The sequence below is a fragment of the Anguilla rostrata genome, unplaced genomic scaffold (assembly GCF_018555375.3).
Source record: "Anguilla rostrata isolate EN2019 unplaced genomic scaffold, ASM1855537v3 scaf0290, whole genome shotgun sequence".
Lineage (NCBI taxonomy): Eukaryota > Metazoa > Chordata > Actinopteri > Anguilliformes > Anguillidae > Anguilla > Anguilla rostrata.
In genome coordinates, this window is record NW_026985824.1 from 1 (window position 1) to 8,054 (window position 8,054).

The following is an 8,054-nucleotide window of genomic DNA, read 5'->3' on the forward strand; positions in this document are numbered from 1 at the left end:
TGGAGCTTCTATACGCAAAGGCGCTAAGACCTCTTACAATTCATCTATACAACCCGTTTGTGAGGGAAGAGGATATCGTGAGTTTTTTGCGGAAATACTGTGCCGATGTGAGAGAGGGAGTGAAAGTTATGGACCGCTACGGCTTTTGGACAGGTAAGAGGCGCTATATGGTGCGTTTTAAACAGGATCCTCTGAGTGCTGGAGGCTATGCTCACCCTCCTGGGGCTTTTGCTATCGGGCCTGACAGAGGGTACCTCTGGTATCCTGGCCAGCCAATTTACTGTCGTAGGTGTGGGTCGTTTGGACACCTGAAAGAAGTCTGCACTACGGTGAGGTGCAGACACTGCCTTTCAGGGGAACACGAGACCAAGGACTGTACTGCACCCAAGTCGTGCACACTCTGCGGCAGTACAGAGCATTTGTTCAGGGCCTGCCCGGAGAGGAAGGCCTCATATGCAGCTAAGATCCACTCTGATTCGGAAGGCTTCACAGGTGAGCGGAGTCAGGTGAGGGGAGGAGCTGTTGCTCCTGTGATGCAGGGTGATGGGTCGGCTGGAACTCCTGGACCGGCCCGGGCTCCTGTTTCGGATCCGCCTCCGGCTCCTGGCCTAGCTTCCGCTCCGGATTCGGAGGGGGCTTCTGGTCCGGCGCGGGCCCCGACTCCCTGCCCGGCTCTGGGTTTGGTTTCATCTTCTGGTTCGGCTCTAGCTCCAGGTTCAGATCCGGCTCTGGCTCCGATTTCGGCCCCGACTACAACTGGGCCGACAGCTCCGTGTTCGGATCTGGCATCGGCTCCTGGTCCGGATCCGGTTTCCGTACTGGCTCCTGTTCCTGATTTGGGTCTGGCGTTGGATCCGGCTCCGGGGCATGCTGGCCCCCGGGTTTCGGCTTCGATTCTGGCTTCGGGTCCGGTTTCCGGTCCGGTTCTGGATCCGGGTTCCGGTCCGGATCCGGTTTCCGGTCCTGGTTCTGTTCTGGTTCTGGGTCCGGGTCCGGGTCCGGTTTCGGGTTCCGGTCCGGGTCAGGTTTCCGGACCGGATCCGGATCTTGAGGGGGCTCAGGTCCCGGTTCCGGTTACAGACTCACAGTCGGGTCCTGAACCAGCTCCGGGAGGCACTTCGGCTCAGGTCGGCGGTTCGGCCCCTGTTCCTGGTCCAGCTCCGGAAACCGCATCTACCTCAGCTCATGCGCCCGGGTTCGGCCAGGTGTTCGGCCCTTTTTCACGGCCCGAGCTGGGCTTGGAGCTGAAAGCAGGAGCGTTGCCGTCAGTGGCTCCGGTCACTGGGCCCTGCGCTGTGGGGGGGGGCTCACCTGAGCTCTTTACTCCCTCGCCGGGGGCCAGCTCTGGGGAGGAGGACAGGACATCTTCAGCGGAGGGGGCAGCTCTGCTCACCTCTTGGGACCTGGAGACGCCGATGTCGTGGGAGGATGGACCCCTTCCTGAGGGGGAGGTGGCTGAATGGGCGCAGGCGGTGGGGCGCAAGCGGGCCAGGTCAGGGGAAAAGCAGAATGGGAGGGAGACTAAGGCTGGACCTGGAATCCCTCTTCAGAATAGGTTCATGGCCCTCTCAGGCGGTTCAGAGGGGGAGAAGTCTGAGTCGGACATGGAGGTGGACTTTGGGGCCCTACCTGAGCCTTCAGACGGGCCCCCAGCCAGATCTGTATCTGACCCCCAGTTTGCAGGCTGGGAGGTGGGTAGAATGGCAGAGGTCATGGGTATGGAGAAGGGACTGGAAGAAGGGGGGAAAGCCCCCGCAAAGGATACCAAATGATGAGCATAATGCTTATGACCATCCAGGGTTTGTATGTTTGGTTTTGGTATGGTTTTGATTTCTCCCATATAAAATGGAGTTAAATATTATTTCTCTAAATGCACGTGGGATGAGAAACCCTGTGAAGAGGAAGGCATTGTTTTCTTCATTAGCAGCAACACGGGGGGAGATTTTTCTGTTGCAGGAGGTGCACTTAAGGGATGAAAAGGATGTGGCACTGTTTTCACGGGAATGGGTGTGGGGGCCATCTTTATGGTCGATAGGGAATGTCCACGCAGATGGGGTGGGAATTTTGTTCAGGGGTCACAGTTTTGAGGTGCGGGAGGCTGTGTCGGTCATCGCGGGCAGGGTGATGTACGCAGACATAAATTACCACTCAGTCAGACTACGCGTCTTGAATGTGTATGGGCCCACGCAAAGTGGGCAGAGGCTGGAGGTGTTCAAGGAGCTCACGGCCTGCCTGGCCACCTCCAGACAGATTGTCCTGGGAGGGGATTTCAATGTGTCTCTGGATGGGGCGGGTGCGGGCTCTGCGGGGACGGACTACTCAGCGAGGGCTCTGGCTGAGCTGGTCAGGGACTTCTCTCTAGTAGATGCCTACCGGGCTGCACATCCGGGAGCTCCTGGCTTCACATGGCGGAATTCCAGGGGAGCTGCGAGCCGCCTGGATTACATTTTTGTGGGGGAAGAACTGGGGGGCATAACATGCACGCTGCTGCCGTCATGGGCTTCGGACCATGACATGCTGCGCGTATCAGTACAGGTGGAGGGTACAAAGCGGGGGCCGGGGTTTTGGAAGCTCAACGTAACACTACTAAGCTCTAAGCCCTTTAGAGCTGCTTTTGTGGAGTTTTACAGGGCTGTGCAGGCACTGCGGCTCCTCTACCCCACGGTGGAAGAGTGGTGGGAGGCAGCCAAAGTGCGTTGTGGGCAGTTCTGCCGCAATTTCAGCATCAAGCAGCGGCGGAGAGAGCGTGCAGAGATCAAAAGGTGGCTCGACACGCTGGCGTACCTACACGCACAGATCAACAACGGAAGGGCGGTGAGGTGGGAGGCCTACGAGGGGGTGAAGGAGCGGGTCAGGAGCCTTTTGGAGGACAGGGCTAAGGCTTTGGCATTCCAGGCACGGCTGAGAGAGATGGAGGAGGGGGAGAAGCCCACCTCCTTTTTCTTTCAGGCCGCAAGGGCGCGGAAAAACGCCGCTACCATTTCTGGTCTGAAGGGGGAAGGGGGGCTGGTAACAGGCATCCCGGAGATGCTGGATACTGCTGAGGAGTTCTACTCTGACCTTTTCAGCAGGAGAGAGTGTGACCCGGAGGTGCAGGAATCGCTCCTTGACTGCGTGGCAGCCCGGTTAAGAGAGGAGGAGGTGCAGACCTTGGAGGCAGGACTCAGCCTTGACGAGGTAACAACAGCACTGCGCTCATTGAGGGACGGGCGGGCCCCGGGGCACGATGGGCTCCCAAAGGAGTTCTATGTTGCCTTCTGGGACCTAATAGGGCCCGACCTCTTGGAGGTGTTTCAGGCTCTTCTGGAGGGGGGGGGCCTGTCGGCCTCCATGAGGAAGGGGGTGCTGGCGCTATTGTTCAAAGGGGGAGATAGGGCAGAGCTTAAAAACTGGCGCCCTCTCACCTTGCTGACGGTAGACTACAAGGTGTTAGCTAAAGTAGCCACCCGCCGCCTGAAGCAGGTGATGAGCAGCCTGGTTAGCCCCGATCAGACCTGTGGCGTGCCCGGGCGTTCCTGCAGCTGGAACTTGGTTCTGCTGCGGGACGTCATAGATTGGGTGCGCGACCGAGGCCTTCCCTTAGCCCTGGTCAGCATTGACCAGGAGAAGGCTTTCGATCGCGTCCAGCATGCTTTCTTGTTCCGGGTCTTAGAGCGCATGGGCTTCGGTCCCCGGTTTATGGCCTGGCTGCGCACGCTATATAGGGGGGTCTATAGCTGCGTGAGGATCAACGGGTTCCTGAGCGGGGCCGTGGAGCAGGCTGGGGGAGTGCGGCAGGGGTGCCCGCTCTCCCCGCTGCTCTACGCACTGTTCATGGAGCCCTTCGCAGAGCTAGTGCGTAGGGACCCAGGTATCGACGGGGTGAGGATCCCAGGGGCAGCTGGGGAGAATTTAAAAATCCAGCAGTACGCCGACGATACAACAATATTCGTGGCTTCCTCTCGGTCGCTGGCGAGGGTGCGGGTGCTGGTGGACAAATTTGCAGCGGGGACGGGTTCAAAAGTGAACCTGGCAAAGTCCTCCGTTTTGTTCTGTGGGCAGTGGAGAGAGGAGCCGGGGGACTGTGGGGGTTTTGATAGGAGCGAGGGGGGTCTGAAAGTGCTGGGTGTCAGATTCTTTCCCCAGGGGAGCGCAGAGCAGAACTGGGAAGCGCGCTTGGCCCTGGTGAGATCGCGGCTGGGGATGTGGGCACGCAGGCGGCTGTCACTGACTGGGAGGGTGGTAGTAGTGAAGGCTGTCCTGCTCCCACTCCTCCTGCATTTAGCCTATGTGTTCCCGGTTCCGGCGAGGACGAAGTTGGCACTGACCAGGGCCATGTTCCAGTTTCTCTGGGGAACGAGGTATGAATATGTGCGCCGCGAAATAATGTACCTGCCGGTAGCTAAAGGGGGGCGGGGTGTGCCAAGGGTCCCCCTGAAGCTTGACACTTTATATGCCTGCTTTGCATGCAACATCTTTTTAACCAAAGTCCCGCACAAATGCTTTTATTTTGCGCGTTTGTTCCTAGCAAATGCCTTGCGACATCTGGTGCCGCTAACTCACGTGGCTCCGCGCGCAGACATCCTGTCCCCCGCCTATCAGGCCGTGGTGCGCTATCTGAGGCAGGCCTCGGCGCACATAGGGGGGGACAGGCTATTACAGCACAGGCAGATATACAACAGCCTGGCTCATATGCAAGTAATTGCCCCACAGGGGGTGCCGCCCAATATGGACTGGGCCGGGGTGAGTGGGGGGAGGACACCAGGAGTGGTGCGGGACCTTCACTGGCTCTGCGCCCTGAACAGGTTAGCGGTGCGGGAGGTGCTGCATAGACACGGGTGCAGTGCCAGTCCACTCTGTCCTAGGGGCTGTGGGTTTTCGGAATCCGTCCCTCACGCGTTCTGGGAGTGCCGGTTTGCGGTGCTCTATTGGGGGCTGGTTCAGGGCCTCCTCAGGAGGATTGGCCCCACTTTCAGTTTGAGCAGGGCTGGGGTCCTGTTCAAGAAGGGAGTGGGAGTTTTGGGGGCTGTGGCCCAGGGGGCGGTGTGGGACGTCATGGGCTATGCCAAGTGGGTCCTGTGGGAGGACAGAATGGCGGTAGTGGGGACAAGGGTAAGGGCGCTAAGTCCCAGCCAGCTCTTCCACAGGTTCTGTGGGAGAGTGGCAGAACGGATAAGGGTGGATGGGGCGGTGCGCGGGTGGGACTGGGTACAGGGATACTGGGGAGGGTTAGAAGGGGTGTTTCCACTCTAAATGGTGTGCACTGGTGAATCGTTTCTTAAGTATATTAATTTGTTTTGTTTTGATTTGTTTTGTTTTGTTTTGTTTTGTTTTGTTTTGTTCTGTGTGTAATTTGGTTTGGGGGGTTACGATACGTTCTGAGTGTACTGGGTAACTGGTACGGTTTAATAGTGTACAGTATGGGAGGTATGTGTTGTATGCGTAGGGTGTGCAACATGTATGTAAGGCGGAAGTAGTGAGTGGGCAAGGTGGATGGGGTATGGATGCTATGTGTATGTGTCATGAGTATGTTGATGTAATGTGGAATGTTTGTAATTATGTGAAGTGTTTTAATAATAAATAAAAAAAAAAAAAAAAAAATCTGTTCTTATCAGTTTAATATCTGATACGTCCCCTATCTGGGGACTACATATTAAACGGATTTTTGAGACTGGGAGTCGGAGAAGGAGCTTGCTCCGTCCGCTCCACGCATCGACCCGGTATTGCAGTACGTCCGGGAACGGTGCGCCTCTATTTTCGGGTGCAAAGGAAATGCTTCTGCTTCTGCTTCTGCTTCTGCTTCTGCTTCTGCTTGGACAAGCAACTGAGTCCTTGTGGGGTTTTTTTTTTTTTTTTTAAATGAAATAAAAGAAATAGTTTTATCGTGTGTGTGTCGTTCTTTCTTTCTTTCTATTTATTTATCTATCTATCTATCTATCTATCTATCTATCTATCTATCTATCTGTCATTCTCCGTCAGCTAGCTGGGTGAGTGAAGTTGGTTAAGTAAGTCAGCTAGCGAGCCGGTTTGCAGCGGTCCGTGGCTCGCTTGCGCCCTCTGCCAGTCGGGCGGTTATAGCGTCTCCTCTCCCTCTTCCGCGGATAACGCGCGGGGGGACAACTCCGGGCCTGCGGCTCCGGGCCGGGAGGGCCTACGGCGGCTGGTGACGGCGAGAGGCCACGTGTGCTCGGGTTTCTCTTCATCACGCACAAATCTTTCGCCTTTTACTAAAGATTTCCGTGGAGAGGAACACTCCTGAGTTTGTGCTATTTTTGGATGCTCCGTCCGCCGGACGGGGCGACTTTTCTGTTCTTAAGAGAGCTTGTTGATGACTTGTTGCCATGTGTCCCTGGTTTGTGACTTGTCGGGTACATGTGTTATAGAGTGTGGACTGTCTCCTTGCTTGCTTAGCTAGGCAATTACATAGCTGTTCTGCGAGTGCTCGTGCAATTAAACGGCGATAAGAGCCTTCAGCACGTAGGTAGCTACCGTGGCAGAGGACGTGGGGCTTTGTGGGTGGAGCTGAGGTGACGGCCAGAGGTCCCGGGGGAAGCGTCGAGGGGGCCCCGGACCAATGGCGAGCGGGGACCGGGTCCGGCCGGACCCCGCGATCGGATTCCCGGCCCCCTGGGCGGCGGCGGCCAGCTGTGGCCAATTTTCAGGCCATCGCTTCTCGGCCTTTTGGCTAAGATCAAGTGTAGTATCTGTTCTTATCAGTTTAATATCTGATACGTCCCCTATCTGGGGACTACATATTAAACGGATTTTTGAGACTGGGAGTCGGAGAAGGAGCTTGCTCCGTCCGCTCCACGCATCGACCCGGTATTGCAGTACGTCCGGGAACGGTGCGCCTCTATTTTCGGGTGCAAAGGAAATGCTTCTGCTTCTGCTTCTGCTTCTGCTTCTGCTTGGACAAGCAACTGAGTCCTTGTGGGGTTTTTTTTTTTTTTTTAAATGAAATAAAAGAAATAGTTTTATCGTGTGCGTGTCGTTCTTTCTATCTATCTATCTATCTATCTATCTATCTATCTGTCATTCTCCGTCAGCTAGCTGGGTGAGTGAAGTTGGTTAAGTAAGTCAGCTAGCGAGCCGGTTTGCAGCGGTCCGTGGCTCGCTTGCGCCCTCTGCCAGTCGGGCGGTTATAGCGTCTCCTCTCCCTCTTCCGCGGATAACGCGCGGGGGGACAACTCCGGGCCTGCGGCTCCGGGCCGGGAGGGCCTACGGCGGCTGGTGACGGCGAGAGGCCACGTGTGCTCGGGTTTCTCTTCATCACGCACAAATCTTTCGCCTTTTACTAAAGATTTCCGTGGAGAGGAACACTCCTGAGTTTGTGCTATTTTTGGATGCTCCGTCCGCCGGACGGGGCGACTTTTCTGTTCTTAAGAGAGCTTGTTGATGACTTGTTGCCATGTGTCCCTGGTTTGTGACTTGTCGGGTACATGTGTTATAGAGTGTGGACTGTCTCCTTGCTTGCTTAGCTAGGCAATTACATAGCTGTTCTGCGAGTGCTCGTGCAATTAAACGGCGATAAGAGAGCCTTCAGCACGTAGGTAGCTACCGTGGCAGAGGACGTGGGGCTTTGTGGGTGGAGCTGAGGTGACGGCCAGAGGTCCCGGGGGAAGCGTCGAGGGGGCCCCGGACCAATGGCGAGCGGGGACCGGGTCCGGCCGGACCCCGCGATCGGATTCCCGGCCCCCTGGGCGGCGGCGGCCAGCTGTGGCCAATTTTCAGGCCATCGCTTCTCGGCCTTTTGGCTAAGATCAAGTGTAGTATCTGTTCTTATCAGTTTAATATCTGATACGTCCCCTATCTGGGGACTACATATTAAACGGATTTTTGAGACTGGGAGTCGGAGAAGGAGCTTGCTCCGTCCGCTCCACGCATCGACCCGGTATTGCAGTACGTCCGGGAACGGTGCGCCTCTATTTTCGGGTGCAAAGGAACTGCTTCTGCTTCTGCTTCTGCTTCTGCTTCTGCTTGGACAAGCAACTGAGTCCTTGTGGGGTTTTTTTTTTTTTTTTTTAAATGAAATAAAAGAAATAGTTTTATCGTGTGGTGTCGTTCTTTCTTTCTTT

The 8,054-nt window shown here is 56.1% G+C and overlaps 5 non-coding genes across 5 annotated transcripts; all 5 read left to right on the forward strand.

Annotated features, from left to right (window-relative positions):
* Positions 1-5,543: 5,543 nt before the first annotated feature.
* Positions 5,544-5,733, forward strand: LOC135246422 (U2 spliceosomal RNA). The gene has a single exon (XR_010327676.1). It is a non-coding gene; the product is annotated as a U2 spliceosomal RNA (small nuclear RNA).
* Positions 5,734-6,162: 429 nt separating this feature from the next.
* Positions 6,163-6,279, forward strand: LOC135246423 (U5 spliceosomal RNA). Its single transcript, XR_010327677.1, has one exon. It is a non-coding gene; the product is annotated as a U5 spliceosomal RNA (small nuclear RNA).
* A 365-nt stretch (positions 6,280-6,644) lies between these two features.
* Positions 6,645-6,835, forward strand: LOC135246420 (U2 spliceosomal RNA). Its single transcript, XR_010327674.1, has one exon. It is a non-coding gene; the product is annotated as a U2 spliceosomal RNA (small nuclear RNA).
* A 394-nt stretch (positions 6,836-7,229) lies between these two features.
* On the forward strand, positions 7,230-7,346 carry LOC135246424 (U5 spliceosomal RNA). Its single transcript, XR_010327678.1, has one exon. It is a non-coding gene; the product is annotated as a U5 spliceosomal RNA (small nuclear RNA).
* A 367-nt stretch (positions 7,347-7,713) lies between these two features.
* Positions 7,714-7,904, forward strand: LOC135246421 (U2 spliceosomal RNA). Its single transcript, XR_010327675.1, has one exon. It is a non-coding gene; the product is annotated as a U2 spliceosomal RNA (small nuclear RNA).
* Positions 7,905-8,054: the final 150 nt, after the last annotated feature.